The sequence below is a fragment of the Numida meleagris genome, chromosome 1 (genome assembly GCF_002078875.1).
Source record: "Numida meleagris isolate 19003 breed g44 Domestic line chromosome 1, NumMel1.0, whole genome shotgun sequence".
Taxonomy (NCBI): Eukaryota; Metazoa; Chordata; class Aves; order Galliformes; family Numididae; genus Numida; species Numida meleagris.
The window spans coordinates 21,783,738-21,798,152 of record NC_034409.1 but is presented as its reverse complement, the minus strand read 5'-3'; the positions used below and the strand labels follow the sequence as shown (position 1 = coordinate 21,798,152).

The 14,415-nt window shown below is 39.1% G+C and overlaps 2 long non-coding RNA genes across 4 annotated transcripts in view; one reads left to right on the top strand and one right to left on the bottom strand.

Moving 5' to 3' along the window:
* Window positions 141–14,415, top strand: part of LOC110392536 — a 20,283-nt gene continuing 6,008 nt past the window's right edge. The window contains exons 1-4 of one of the 3 annotated variants that reach the window (XR_002434461.1): window positions 141–1,855; window positions 10,067–10,264; window positions 10,615–12,464; window positions 13,697–13,750. This is a non-coding gene — a long non-coding RNA (uncharacterized LOC110392536). Of the gene's footprint in view, window positions 1,856–10,066; window positions 12,465–13,696; window positions 13,751–14,415 lie in introns of all 3 variants that reach the window. The other 2 variants (XR_002434460.1, XR_002434459.1) reach the window with 2 other exon arrangements.
* LOC110392537 overlaps window positions 12,383–14,415 on the bottom strand; it is a 17,569-nt gene continuing 15,536 nt past the window's right edge. The window contains exons 2-3 of the long non-coding RNA XR_002434462.1: window positions 13,031–13,108; window positions 12,383–12,468 (exon numbers count right to left, since the gene is read on the bottom strand). This is a non-coding gene — a long non-coding RNA (uncharacterized LOC110392537). The remainder of the gene's footprint in view (window positions 12,469–13,030; window positions 13,109–14,415) is intronic.

Sequence of the window (14,415 nt, the reverse complement as noted above, 5' to 3'; positions counted from 1 at the left end):
ATGTCCCAAAATCAAGGTGGGCCTTTACTACCGACGATAAGACGTCTGGAGAGCGAGGTGCTGCCAGGATGAGAGACGGGCGTAAAAAAGGGAATGAGGTCTCGTGATCTGCAAGCTTTTATCTTTTCCCTCCGGCCAGAAATGGTAACAGAGGAACAAAGTACCTTGGGGAATGTAGTAGTCCTTCTCTTCTGAGAACCAGGTACATTCACCACATGATGTTATGTGGAATACCAATAACCGAAAATCACAAAACCATGACAAAACCATAACATTTGTGGATGATAGGATCCAGAGAGACCTAGACAGGCTTGAGCAGTGGACCATGTAAACCTCAAGATGTTAAAAAAATCCAGAAGGAAGGTCTTACACCTAGATTGTGGCAACCTCCGCTATCAATAGAAGCTGGGGGATGAAAGGATGGAGCACAGCCCTGCTAAAAAGGACCTGGTGGTACTGGTGGATGGCAAGCTGGACATAACCCAGGAATGTGTACTCACAACCCAGAAAGCCAACAGGATCCAGGGCTGCATCAAGAGAAGAGTGGTCAGCACGTCAAGGGAGGTGATCCTGCCCCTCTGCTTTGCGCTGGTGAGACCTCACCTGAGATGTGGAGTCCTTAGTACAGGGGAGACGTGGACCTGTTGGAGCATGTCCTGAGAAAGGCCACAAAAATGATCCAAGGGATGGAACACCTCCCCTACAAGGACAGGCTGAGAAAGGTGGGGCTGTTTAGCTTGGAGAAGTGAGGGCTCTGGGGAGACCTAAGAGTGGCCTTTCGGTATCTAAAAGGGGGCTGTAAGAAAAAAGGAGACAGACTCCTTAGTGAGGTTTATTGTGATAGGACAAGGGGAAACAATCACAAACTAAAAGAGGGGAGATTTAGACTGGATATAAGGAAAGAATTTTTTAGTAAGGCTGGTGTGGCACTGGAACAGGTTGCCCAGAGAGGTGATGGATGCCTTGACCTTGAAGACATTCAAGGTCAGGCTGAAAGGGGCTCTGAGCAACCTGATCTAGCTGTGTCCAGGTGTCCCTGTTCATTGCAGGGGAGTTGGACTAGATAAAATTTGAAGATTGCTTCCAACTCAGACGATTCTGTTATTCTATGATTTTTCAAATGTGTTTTGAAAAACACATGTTGCAGTGACAGTCAAGTCCATAAGCAATGTTGAAAATACTGTCTAACTTTATTTTATTCCAATATCTCGTTAAATAATAGCAGAATTGTTCTATAGCAGTACAGGCTCTTTCCATTATAGCAGTTGTCTCTGTATAACGTTCTCTGTGTTGAAAATGAGACATTTCATAGGCTGCGAGAAATAATGCAGCTTTCAAAAAGGGTCAGCTTTCATTTCATTTTAGAGCTACCGTAAAAGTGTAAAATAATCAAAACTATTTCTGCCTGCTTCCATACCTAAACACAGCCCATTTCAGCTCCTTTAATGCTTGCTTTTGATGGCAGCACTTGATTTTTTAGTAGATTTTTATGGACACAAGCCAAGTTCAATCAGTTCTTGCGCAGAGATTATTTGCAGTCCTTCTGAAATTATATGTTAAAAGAGCTGATAGACTAATAGAAGCTAGTTCAAATTTATTAAAATGACTAAGATGATGGCTGTATTTAGTTAATTTTAGTGATTTCCCAGAAAATATTTTGACTAATTGCTTCTTTATAAACATAGTTCGTGTGCAGTGAATCAATAAGGAATCATATGACTACATCATACTTCTGACTACAAAGTGTTGTGCTTTAATGTTTTTCCTTCTCTAAAGGATAGTCACATCTGTAAGTTTTTGTTATCACTGCTGGCAAGCCTGAAATGCAAAGACCAGGATAAGAAAATCTTTTGAAGTAAGTGTACAAGAAGTACAAATAAGTAATTCTTTGTTTGTTTTTTATTACTGTTCTGTGTAATTTAAGCTCACTGTCAACGGTTTATGGGCATTCGGCCCGGTTCCGTGACGAAGGGGACAGGGGATCCACGGGTCCACGCCCCGGGAAAAGGGAAAAGGGGAAAAGGGCAAGGAGATGGCCCTGAGAGCAAAGAACAGCGGCAACAATCTGAGGAGAAACAAAACTAATTTACTAAATAAGATATCGGAATGCAAAACAACACACTATAATACAATATAATTACAATTTAAGCTGATAAATCCAATACAGAGAGAGTGAGAATGTCCCCAAATCAAGGTAGGCCTTACTCTACTACTGACGATAAGACGGCTGGAGAGCGAGGTGCTGCCAAGACGAGAGACAGTGGAAAAAAGGGACAAGGTCTCGTGATCTGCAAGTTTTTATACTGTGAGCTTTTATTTTTTCCGTCTGGCTGGAAAATGGTAACAGAGGAGCAAAGTACCGTGGGGACTGTGGTAGTCCTTCTCTTCTGAGAACCAGGTACATTCACTACATGATGTTATGATGTGGAGTACCAATAACCAAAAATCATGAAACCATGACGCTCACTTACATTGTAACTTAGGCAGATGTGGGGAAAAAAAAAGCATACATTTAATGGGTATTTAATGGTTACGTTATGGTAATTTAAGAAACAGGATTTGCAGAGAAGGATAATGCCTTTTATTAGACCAAACTGCATAGGGTAGGGATTGTATACTCTATATGATAGCAATGAAACGCTTTCACAGACTATTGCTGGTATTTCAGTAGCTGTCTCACATTGCAGAATCATAACTGGCCCCCTGGCCAGAAGAAGCCAGCTTCAGATAACTCATGAATGAAGTAGTGGGTGAAGAAAGATTCAGGGCAGGAAACAATTTTCTCCCATACCTACAGGATAAGGAAATTAAATTGGAGATGATCTAAGAAAAATCAAGAGGCTGAACGTTGGCAGTGGTGTGAAGAAGGAAGGTCTCCACTACTGTGATCCAGGAGATATCTATGCTTGGAGCAATTCTGCAGCTCTAAAAAGTCTGAAAATCTCCAAGTTTTCCTGTAAGGAGGGTGTTATATGATATGTGGAGGCTCTTGCAACAGAATGGTTCTTGTGCCTGCTCTGTGGGCTGCTTCAAAACTTACAGGGGTTTTGAGCATGAAGAAGATAGATATTAATAGCATATGAAGAGTTATTGTAGTTGGTGTGAAGCTTGGAACCTGACCCAAAGCTGTTGAAAGGTGATATTAGTTTTTCTGTTGTTTTCAAAGCTTTCCTATCCATTGAATCATTAGAGATACTGCAAATTAGGCTTTTGTTTGCCATTATTAAATCTGAGGCATTTTTCTTTTCTAAATTCAATGCACTCATTAAGTATGCTTGCTTAGTGATTGTATTCTTAGGTAATTTGCTTAGCAATAGGATTTTATTTTCTAGTGAGGCAGCCATCCAACAACTTTCTGTAGAAATGAGAAATAATGAATATTTGTAGCTGTTTTTCATTAAATTTCATTACATGAAATGCTCCTTAGCTTTAAGAATGTGGAAAGATTGCTTTTTACGCTTTAGCTGTCTGACCAGCTGTAGAGGTTAATTTTCTTCACTGATGCTTAAAGGCTTATAATGGCTAAGAGGGCTACTGCAAAAAAAATATTTATGTATGTACTTTCTAAGTTGATGTGTTAGTGTGATGCATGTCTTGGGAGTAGGATAATGAAAGGAAACCCCAACATTTTTGACATATTGATCTTTCATTTCAAACAGAGGAATAAAAACAGGAATTTCTGCACAACAGAATTAAAAAAAAAAAAGCATTGTTCATACGTAGGAGATAATTAAAATGAATATCACTGAAATGTTTGGTTTTTTTAAAGTGATCGTGCTTCATATCACAGTGTTTTTTTTATGTACGTTCATTGTGTGAATTTTGGTAAATGTGCTTCAGGTGTATTCAACAGCAGACAGGAACCTAGGCTTATATTTTCAGGGAAGTCATTAAAAGAGTTTATTAAAGGGTGCAATTGTGCGAGCACAGATAAATAGAATTATTTCTACAAGAGCCATTCAAGTATTACCTGCAAAATAATTAAGTGTTTCTTGCTCTGTTATTTTCATTAACTGATGGAATTGCTTTCCTATGATATATACTAAAGCCTGAGAATTATTATTATTATTATTATTTTTCTTTATGAACCAGTTTATTTGGAAAATACAAGTTCTTCACTTTCAGGAATGAATGTCTATCTTTGGTTATTATCACAGGCATCATTGTCCTTACTGTGGAAATGTATGAAGTAGAATCCTTTATTGTTTTACAGTCTAATAGAGGACAAAAAAGCCAGTCTCCACCCCACTAGGTTTACAGTCAAAGTACACTGAGACCACTAGAACTGGAGTTAATCTATAATGCAGTGTGATACTTATGTTGAAATGAAAAAAATGCATCAGCAAACAAGAGGAGACGTGGGAGGAGATGTTGCTGAGGAGCCTATTTCTATTGCGTAAGCTGATTGGTTTTCACTTCTGTGCTGATGGTGCTGATTTTATAGGCATTACTGCATTCTCCAGCCTAAAGAAAACTTAAATACATAAAATAAATAATAATTCAAGAAAACTCAGACTTTTTTGGAGCTTCTGTAAGTATCAAATATCCCCTAAAACATTTGTTCCTTTTCTCCCAAAATCTTTAGCTCTTAGGGCTCAATTCTGATTTCTCTAACTTCGTGGACTGTACTGAGATTATTCAGTAGATATATTCCTATTTTTTTCTTTCTTTTCTAAATTTTCTTTTTTGTATAATTCTTGCTTTGGCTTTGCATTTATGTATTTAAAAATGATTTTTTTTTGTCTTTAAGATAAAAATAAAAAGGAAAGTGAAATCAAAATTAAGTAAATAAAGGAGGGAGAAGCTCTGCAGCTTAAACAAGATGATTTTATTATTAGTTGTGCTTACCTCCTATGCTGAGGTATCCTGAATGCTTTCCAAAATATCCATAATTCAGGTTTTAACTCCTTAAGGGGTTATGGGTATCGTGAAGCTATAGCATCAGGCTTCCAGTGCTTTTAACCTCTTTAGCTTCAGTGTTCTAAGAAAAACTGAACAGAAGTTGTTCTATGATAACTGTCTGGCCTTCTTACTTTAAAATATTTGTAACTTTTATAAATATGCTTGTCCTTAATTTTCAAATTATGTAATCAGTGTATTTTGTTAGCTAAGAGAAACAGCACTATTCAAAACATGGTAAACACAATATTTTTTTTTACATCCAAAATATTCAAAGTATGCTTTTGGGGTTTTGACTGTAATTGAAATAAATGTCCGTCAACAACTGCGTAAAGAGGAAAGACTTCTGATTGCTAAGATAGCATCAGTTAAAACAGTTTAGTGATGATGCACTCATCTTTACTTCTAGTATTTGTTTAAGAGTGCTTGTGATTTCATCCATTACTGGCCACATTTTTTAGAGTGGACCTGTGTAGTCCTCATTGTCTAATATGGACACAGTGGGATTTAAATCCACCTGAAATTTTGCAAGAATGAGGATTCTTCAACTGTGTTAAGAGCTCATTTGATGAACCAGTCAGCTTTAGCTGAGAGCTACCGCATGGGCTCAGTTTCCATAACGGTGTCAAAACAGATATTCAGGACCTCCAGATTTATGAGAATATACCTCTATGTTCTGACATTTTTGTCAACAGAGTTGTTGCTGTGGTCTCCAAAATACAGCACACCTAGGAAGCATGAGGAAAGAATCTCAAAAAATGTCATATACTGAGGATGTTGATTCCTTGTTGTAATACAAAAGCATTTTGAGAAATCGAAGAAGAAGATTTAAAAAAATAATGGGCAGTCAACAGAGACAAGCAAAACATACTGCACTTAAGCAAAAATAACCAACTGCATAAACAGGTAGAGATAAACAAGGCAGCTAAATGGCAACCCATTTAGAGAAAAAAGGAATGAATCACAAGCTGAATGTGAGTCAGCCATGTGATTCTCTTCTGAAGAAGAACAAATGACATAAACAACCTGTAAGAGACATAAAGTAACCTTTCTGTCCAGGGCCTCTCATAAGCTGAAGTAATGTGTTCAATTTCTGTCATAAAACTTCAAGAAAAACATAGGTCAGTTGGAGAAAGTTGAAAGGATCCCAGTGAGAATGATGAGAGGCTTAGAAAACATGACCTCCGAAGATGGATGGAGAGACCTGGGGTTATTTAGTTTGAAGTCAAGGGTATTTTTTGTCATGTGGACTTATGTAGGATACAAAAAAAATAGAACCAAAGAAGAAAAAATTGTGTGTCCATGGTACATAGAAAAGGAAGTTAGTGAGCTTAAATTCCAAAAGGAATGGTAGATAGACTTTGTGACAAAAAAAAAATGTGTTAAGGCATGGAATAATTTTCCCCAGATTTGCATGAATGTGTGGATTTGTTTTGGACGAGGCTTATAATAGATTTAGTTTAACTAGCTGATCTGTCTCAGAATAGATGGATGGTTAAGGTATCCTCTTAAGGTCACTTCCACTATATTTTTCAATGATTCTCTAAGATTTTATATAAAACTTACATTTACTTCAAGTTTACTCACTTGTTAAAGCTGTATTTTTCTCAGATAGCATTATTCAAAGCTGTTTGCCTGAACCCAAAGAAGCCACTAGTCAGGAGCTAGTCAGGAAGTCTTTTCCTGTGAAGACTGTGAAATAAATATTTAGAATGTGTAGCTTTTTGTGGCTTAGTATTTGTTCATTGCATGTGATTGAATGTGGTTAAGAAATGCTTAAAAACTATCATTTAGTTTAATTTTACACAATCTTGCATGATTGCTCATTGTCACATTTTCATGCCACGTCAGTTCTTTGTTCGTTTTGTCTATTGATGGTGTCATTCAGTTTTGTGCCTTGTGTGTTTTAATGTTATTGGCTTAATTGTCATCTTTTTTATAGCCCAGGAAGAAATGCTAGATGGTTAGAAAATAGTTTTTATTAATTTATTTGATAATTTGATTAGTAGCATAAAGCAATAAACATTGTAAGCAGTGTTTTCTGATATGTCATAATTACACCAGTATTGAGTAAAATTAGGTGTTCAACCAAGCATCTAATTATTTTGAAAAATTGCAGTTGGATGCTGAATTTGCACTGAGTATGGACAGTGGTTCCTGACTGATTTCAGTGTCTTTAAGAAAGCAGTCAAGCCTGAAGGAGCAAAAGAGAGCACCAAATTTGGAACTTGCAGCCCTTGCCAACACATTCTTTTCTTAGAGGAGAAGATAAATTTGTTTACGTATTATTAATGTTGCTATCACTTGTAGCATTAGAGACAGTGTACAGGGCATACTAGCTATACTCTAAGAAAACAGGACATTTCTTCAAAAGTGCTCATGTAGGTCACATTTTTCTAAACCTCAGGGAATGTGAGGATTTATTTGCTATTTTAATGTGACTATTTTCTGTGATTCTGTTCCCAGGACAACATCATAATTGATCAAACACACCATGTCTAAATTTGTCTTATCAAATGTCAAGCTATTTCTAAAATACCTCTAACAGTGAGGATTGTGTGAGTTTTAGCTACTCTGTGACTTACACAGGTGGATACATGGGGATGGGGAACAGAATAGACCATGCACAATCCATGATGAGATGGTTTTGGACCTGCTCCAAAAGCTGGACATTCACAAGTCCATGGGGCCAGATGGACTGCACCCTAGAGTGCTGAGGGAGTTGGCGGATGTGGTTGCCAGGCCGCTCTCCATCATCTTTCGACAGTCCTGGCTAACAGGGAATGTCCCGGTTGACTGGAGACTAGCAAATGTGACTCCCATCTTCAAGAAGGGCCAGAAAGATGATCCTGGTAGCTATAGACCTATCAGTCTCACCTTGGTGTCAGGGAAGGTTATGGAACGGATAATCTCCGGACACATTGTGGATCAGTTAAAGGTCAACCAGGGGATCAGGCCCAGTCAGCATGGGTTTATGAATGGTAGATCCTGTCTGACAAACCTGATTTCATTCTGTGACAAGGTGACCCGCTTAGTGGATGAAGGTAAGGCTGTCGATGTGGTCTACCTGGACTTCAGTAAGGCCTTTGACACTGTCCCCCACAGCATCCTCGTGGAGAAGCTGGCTGCCCATGGTTTGGATGGGCATATGCTCTGCTGGGTGAAACACTGGCTAGATGGCCAGGCCCAGAGAGTTGTGGTCAATGGAGTTAAATCCAGTTGGCAGCCAGTCATGAGCGATGTCCCCCAGGGCTCGGTACTGGGGCCACTTCTATTCAACATCTTTATCAGTGATCTTGATGAGGGGATTGAGTTCACCCTCAGTAAGTTTGCAGATGACACCAAGTTGGGAGGGAGTGTTGATCTGCCAGAGGGTAGAAAGGCACTGCAGAGGGACCTGGATAGACTGGAATGATGGGCCAAGGTAAACTGTATGAGTCCCAATAGGGCCAAGCGTTGGGTCCTGCACTTTGGTCACAACAACCCCAGGCAACCCTACAGGCTTGGGGAGGAGTGGCTGGAAAGCTGCCTGACAGGAAGGGACCTTGGTGTGCTGATGGACAGTCGGCTGAATATGAGCCAGCAGTGTGCCCAGGTGGCCAAGAAGGTCAATGGCATACTGGCTTGGATCAGGAATGGTGGGGTGAGCAGGACTAGGGAAGTCATTCTGCCCTTGTACTCAGCATTGGTGAGGCCCCACCTCAAGTACTGTGTTCAGTTTTGGGCGCCTCAGTACAGAAAGGACATTGAGGTGCTAGAGCAGGTCTAAAGAAGAGCAACAAGGCTTGTGAAGGGCTTGGAGAATATGCCCTACGAGGAGAGACTAAAGGAACTGGGGCTGTTTAGTCTGGGGAAGAGGAGGCTGAGAGGAGACGTTATTGCTGAGAGGAGACCTTATTGCTCTCTTCAAATACCTGAAAGGTGATGGCAGTGAGAGCGGGGTTAGTCTCTTCTCACTGGTGACAGGTGACAGGACAAGGGGAAATGGCCTCAAGCTGCACCAGGAGAGGTTTAGGTTGGTATCAGGAAAAACTTCTTTACAGAAAGGGTTGCTAAGCAATGGAACAGGCTCCCCAGGGAGGTGGTTGAGTCACCATCCCTGAGTGTGTTTAAAAACTATTTGCATGTGGTGCTCAGGGACATGATTTAGTGGTGGGTTGTTAGAGTAGTATGGTTAGGTTGCGGTTGGACTTGATGATCTTGAAGGTCCTTTCCAACCTGAGCAATTCTATGATTCTATGATTCTTCAATGAAAGATAATTTCATTTTAAGGGTAGGGACTGGTGAGGTGGTCAGCAACATTAGAAAAAAATAGTTATGGAAAAGGCTGGGATGGGATGGCCCTGGCTGGCAGCCGAGTACCCACCTGGCCTCATTCATTTTCCTCAGCCTCAGCTTGGACAGGGGAGCAAATAGAATGAATGGGAGTAAGATTCGAGTGTGTTGAGATAAGGACGGGGAGACAGATCACGTAGCAGTTACTGTACTGGGCAAAACAGACTCGACTTCCAGAAATTTATCTTACTGTCAATTGCACTTTTATTTTATTGTCAGTTAATATAAATATGTGATTACTGTTTCGGATATTGTAAAACAAAAAGCAATCAAAGACACAGGCATTTAAACATTGAGGAGAAGCGCAGCCCTCCTTTTCCCAGGGTTGGCTTCACAGCAGACCTTGTTCTTGCTGCAGGTTATACTCAGTATACACACTGAGACCATGAAGGGCTCAGAAAGGGTGGCAGTCATGCCATAGATGTTTCTGTTTGTCACCCTTTCCTTCTTGCTCTTTTCTTCTGCTCTGTTGTGAGTCTCCCAGGTGTCCCAGTCCTTCAGAAACATCTGCACCACCCTTGCCCCTCTGACCTTGGTGTTTTCTTGCTGTTTCAATTTCTGTTCTCTAATTCTCCCCCCATTCTCTCCTCCTCTTGCTAGCATTTTCTTTTCTTTCTTAAATACTTATTCACAGAGGCACCACCAGGTTCACTGATGGGCTCAGCTTTGGCCTGTGGATTTTAATTTAAATAAATAATATATAAGATATGTGTTTATTGATCTGATTTACCGTATATTCAACAGACATTGCTGTATACTAGAAAAGATAATTTGACATCCAGTTCTAAATCTCTCTCTGAGTGGACAAATTTGGTTATTATCTTTATTACAGTAGAAAATAAGAACTAAATCCACATTATACTGAAGGGAGCAACACCTGCTGACAGTGAGTTCTTTCAGCCAGAAGAAGACAAGAGAAGAACGTCGGCAGAGGAAGAAGGGCAGTGAGGTAACGTGGTCAGCCTGATGAGACACAACTTTAAAACAGCAGCAAACTGAGCAATGGCAGCGTCACCAGTCCAATTTCTTAGTGAGTTATCTATCCATTTTCCTGCTAGTCTGACACAAGCTAGTCTCCGCATATGAGAAAAAGTTAAGAGGGAAAAAAAGCCAGAAGGCATGAACTGTGGTGGACAAGATTAAAGAAAAAAAAAAGTGTAGGTCATTAACTTCATTGGAGCAATATCCAATAACCATTTCAGAGGATTCAAATACCCTGCAGCTAGTGTATTTGGCTAAATGATATTGGAAATCACAAAATGAGATCATTTCAGGAAAAGAAAAGAATGCAATAGTGATTAAAGATAATTACTTTGTAAATGTCTTTAAACACTGAAAATACCATCCCTGCCTATTAATTCTGCCTTTTTACTCACCTAGCCTTCTTTGTAGAAGTTTCATGAAACTCTCGGTATCTGAGGAGGAAAACAAGAAGACAAAAGTTTCTGTAATTTGAGGATCAGTGCTGTGGCCTCAATGGAAAGGGCTTTCTGCAGAGTTTTCTTTAAGACACGGGTACTATGGAAGATGCAGAGATGACAACTGCAAAGATCACAGGCAAGACAGTAGTAAGACACTGATGAATTGGTAGGGTTAGGGTTAGACACTGATGAATTGGTAGTCTGTTTACTACCATAATTTTACTCTAAACATAACAATCACTGAAATACAGAGTGATTTCCCACACAGCGTGCTTGCAAAACAAAGTATTACACACTGTTTGGAATATTAAAAGTCTTCATTTCTTGTATAAATGTCAGAAATCAGATTGTCTTGGAAATGTTTAATTTAACACTACCACTTAAGATGATAACCTACAGTAGAGTGCAGCTTCCACCTCCATCAGTAGGTATTGTTACCACCTGAGAATTGATTCAGGACCTCTCTGCAAAGAAATTAATGGATACTTATAGAAAGTCATAAACAGTCCTGGTATTAATTCTTTAACTGTCATAGGCATGTCTGTGTAGAAATCCAGACAAAAGCAATATGAAGAAATGAAATGGAAAGTGAGATAGAAAATGAATGGGACAAGAGAAAAAAAAGACTATGAGAAACAACAAAAGAGACATTTAACATTTTCCTCACAGGCAAGATGTGTAAAAAAAATACAAATGCAATATTCCTTAGGGCATAAACTAAGATGATTAAGAACTTCAAGAAAGGGGAGACTAACAATTAGGTCTTAGGTTCATTGATTACTTAGGCAGAAGTGTCTCCCCCGTAGAATTTATTATTTTATAAGGCCCTCATAAAAACCCAAAGGATGTCAAGTAAAGGTGGGTCTTGTGAGCTCATCAGGTGAGGCTATGAGTCTGATTAACATAATGCCTTTCCTTTAAATCAATGGAAAAATAATGATACTCTTTAATACTGCTGAAAATTGTTCGTGATTGTTCATCAGGATTTTAAAGTGCAGAGATGTAATATGCACAGTAAAGCTTGCCATGTATGTGCATGCTTGTCTGAGTCCTAACTTCCTATTTTTTTCAAGCAGGCATGGATCGGAAAGAAGGGTCACCTGTGTCTCTGCAATTGTAAACTATTCATTTTCAGGGAGATTTCTAATTAAGATTAGCAACACTTAACTGTTCTTATTTGTTTCTAGAAGTACTGAATATTGAATATTGAATTTGAGCTTAGAAACTTGAATTATGAATTTAGATGTTGGCCTAGGTTCTGGACAACTTTTACTCCTGCCATGGCAAAGTTGGCCAAGATATTTCCTGGGAAATTTCCTGGATAAGGAAGCCCTGTTGATATACAGCTGGTATATCATAGTTTGATGTTTTTCTCTGAGAATTCAGTCCCTCTGAATAAAAATAGTCACTGAAAGGGAGGCCCAAGTGGAACAGCTAAAGCCCACTTGGAATTGAACCTGGCAAAGGACGTGAGAGGTAACAAGAAGGACTTATGTGGATGTATCAGCAGCAAAAGGAAGACTAAGGAAAATCCACATTGCTGAATGGGACAGAGTTACAAAAGGCACAGTGACAAAAGACATGGTGACAATAGACACAGAGATGGCTGAGGTAGTCAACACCTCCTTTGCCTGTCTTTATTGGTAAGAGCTCCCTTTAGGAATTCCAGGTGCTGAGACCACTAGGAAAACCTGGAGGAAGGAAAATTTACCTTTATTGAAAGAGGACTGCTGGACACATGCTCCCTAGGCTCTGGTAGATGAACCTGTGAATGCTGAAGTAGGATGAAGATGGAGCAAATCCTCCTGGGTAACTTTTCCAAACATACAAAGGACAAAAAGGTTGTAGAGAATAGTCAGCATGCATTTCTGAAGTGGGAAATCATACTTAACCAGTGAGATAACCCTTTATGATGGGGTGACGGGGTTGCTTGTGGAGAGCAGTTTATCTTAACTTTACTAGGGCTATGAACTCTATTTCTTATATATTCAGAGACAAATGACAACTGGACTAAAGTCTGGCTGAGCAGCTGGTCCCAAAGGGTTGTAATCAGTAGGACAAAATCCTTTTGGAGGGCAGTTGATAGAGACATGGGAGTTAATCATGGGTCCACTGCAATGTAACATCTTCCTTAATGGCTGGGATAACAGCACAGAACGTACCCTCAGTTAAGTTTGAATATAATACAAAACTGGGAGGAGTGTTTGCGTACTACTTCAGGCTCAAAATTACACTTTGGGAATGTGCATCTTTGAAATGATCAGCTTGTAGAGTTCTAGTACATAAAATCAATCTCACAGGAAGGATGATTTCTATCCAATGACAACTAGTTCTCAAGAAATAGAATACAGAGCTGAAATGACATGTTTCCTCACCGTTGTCACTGTCTCACTCCTGTGTAGCTCTGCCCAATGGTTGTCTGGCCAATGTCTTCACAGCTTGTCAAATGTCTCCTTGGAAATGGATTTCACATGATTTATTTCATGAAGAAATCTGGCTTTACATTCCAATTCAAGCCTGAAAAATTTGTCAGTTTCTCCCATCTTTTCACAGCTCATAAAGTCAACATTTCTGTGCAGCAAACAATTTGGAGAGACCTGCAAGGAAACCTCTAGTGTTTGCTTCAAATGTGACTAATTCAGAAATAGCGCAAGCTATTTTTAAATCTCAACAAAAGAAAAGAATCTGGAAGGTAGTAGGAAGGCTTCATTAAAAATTATCTAACAACAGTTGCCATGCAGGAGACTTATCTCAGAAAATCTCACTGATCTGGGAAAAAAACCAGTGCTTCAACAAACGTCCCTTGAGGAAGTATTTGGTCCATATCTGTAAGTTCTTGGCATGTGTGTTCGAAAAATTAGGAGAATACAGCCTTTAACTTCAAGCACTTCAGCAGGCAGTAAAAACAAAACCACTTATTTTGCTGACTGGATAAACAATTTGAGTCTTGCATTACTCAGATATTGTTATCCTTTTGAAGTTATGTTTGCAAAGAAGTTTTCAACGTAATAGTTTTCATTATTTTTATTTCCCTCTTGCAGAGAAGAACAGGGTATTAAACTACTGGAATATATGCAGCAGTAAATCAAGAAAAGGTAGGTTTTCTCTCCTGCTTTCTATTTATGTATGATTTGTGTTATTTTTTTTTCAAATTGATTTTTTCAATGTTTTAAGAGTTACCAAAAGCTATAAGAAGCAAAACTATCTAAAAAGAGTGAAGAGGAAAAATAAAAATTTAAACACATATAACAAGTCTGAATGTATGGTGTTCCATGCTAGAATTAAGTTTCATTGAGATCATTAAACTTCATCAAATGATATAACCTATTGACAATGCACTGCGTTGCATGGTATGATGTAGAAATTTGGAGGGATGCCTGCTTTTTTTTACTGTTTTCTGTATTGATTTGGTCTCTTGCATGAAGTGGAGAGATTAGTTCAGTTTTTTGAAAACTGCATTGGCTTTTTTGACTAGCAATAGATAGTAGGCTCTGTACAGAGAGAAAGCAAATCTGTTGTTTGGCAGAGCAACATATACGGTGTTGCTTCAGAGGACAGTAAGTGGTCTTTCTGTGCTGACTAAATCAGCACGACTCTTTTCAGAAGCATGAGATTACTTGGACGTGTGAGCAGAGATGTGTAATTGATATTCACAAAGTCACAAAAGTCCTTGAAGGATTTATGGCACAAACAGGACTAGAAATGTGACTTTCAATCTTTTATAGAATTGCTTTTGCTTCACAGCCTTGGCACTAACCAG